This window comes from Pyxicephalus adspersus, chromosome 4 (genome assembly GCF_032062135.1).
Source record: "Pyxicephalus adspersus chromosome 4, UCB_Pads_2.0, whole genome shotgun sequence".
In the NCBI taxonomy this organism is placed as follows: Eukaryota; Metazoa; Chordata; class Amphibia; order Anura; family Pyxicephalidae; genus Pyxicephalus; species Pyxicephalus adspersus.
In genome coordinates this window covers 2,430,362-2,431,264 of record NC_092861.1, presented here as the reverse complement: position 1 = coordinate 2,431,264, position 903 = coordinate 2,430,362, and the positions used below count along the sequence as shown (strand labels likewise).

The 903-nt window shown below is 47.0% G+C and overlaps 1 protein-coding gene across 1 annotated transcript in view; it reads right to left on the bottom strand.

Moving 5' to 3' along the window:
• EXTL3 (exostosin like glycosyltransferase 3) overlaps window positions 1-446 on the bottom strand; it is a 43,225-nt gene extending 42,779 nt beyond the window's left edge. Inside the window, exon 1 of the mRNA XM_072407225.1 lies at window positions 335-446. The gene's annotated coding sequence lies outside the window, so the exon portion shown is untranslated. The remainder of the gene's footprint in view (window positions 1-334) is intronic.
• Between the last annotated feature and the right edge of the window lie 457 nt (window positions 447-903).

Here is a 903-nt window from a genome sequence, read left to right as displayed (position 1 = left end):
TATATATATTGTATATAGATATATATGAGGTAAATATAGATATATATAGGATATACATACACATATGAGGTATATATATTGTATATAGGTATATATGAGGTAAATATAGATATATATGGGATATACATACACATATGAGGTATATATATATATTGTATATAGGTATATATGAGGTAAATATAGATATATATGGGGCACATGCACATATGAGGTAAATGGGGCGCACACCGGACTGACTGTACGACCTATACAGATGTATATGGGAAGCCTATAGAGGTATTATGAGATGTGTACACAATAAGCACACCCCGGTTCCCCCTCTTTTCTCTCTTACCGGTTCCCGGTCTATCCGCCTCACACCTCCTCACCCTCCGCTCTGCCTGCGCGAGATGATGCTGCCGTTGTCGTGCCGCGCGCGCGCCCGCTGAAGCCTCGCGAGATTCCGCCGCGTGCACACCACTCTCCCTCTACTTTGTCCCGCCCCTTCGGCAGCTGCCCGAGCACGAGCGTCTCGGAGAAAGGAAGCTGGGAGCGCGCCTCAGAGACGGCTCCACAGCGGCTCCTAGCGTCCGCATCCTTGCGTTACTATGGAAACGGGAGGGGTTCACTACCTCCTGGGTGGGCGATGCAAGGGGCAACTCAGTCCCCATGGGGGAGGCGGGTGACAACGGAAGTGGGTATAGGATAGTGGTGAAAAGAGAAATATGGGGTTGTTTATAGGGGTTTAGAACCAAAAGAGCTAGTGATGGAGTTTTGTGTCTGAAACCCTTCAATATCAAAGAAAACTAATTGTGGGGAAAACATGACACACATCACATTCACATCACATGCATTGCCCTAGAGCAACCCAATCATTTCTAATGGTCCGACAACACAGAGGACCAAATATGGAGCAACCCTATC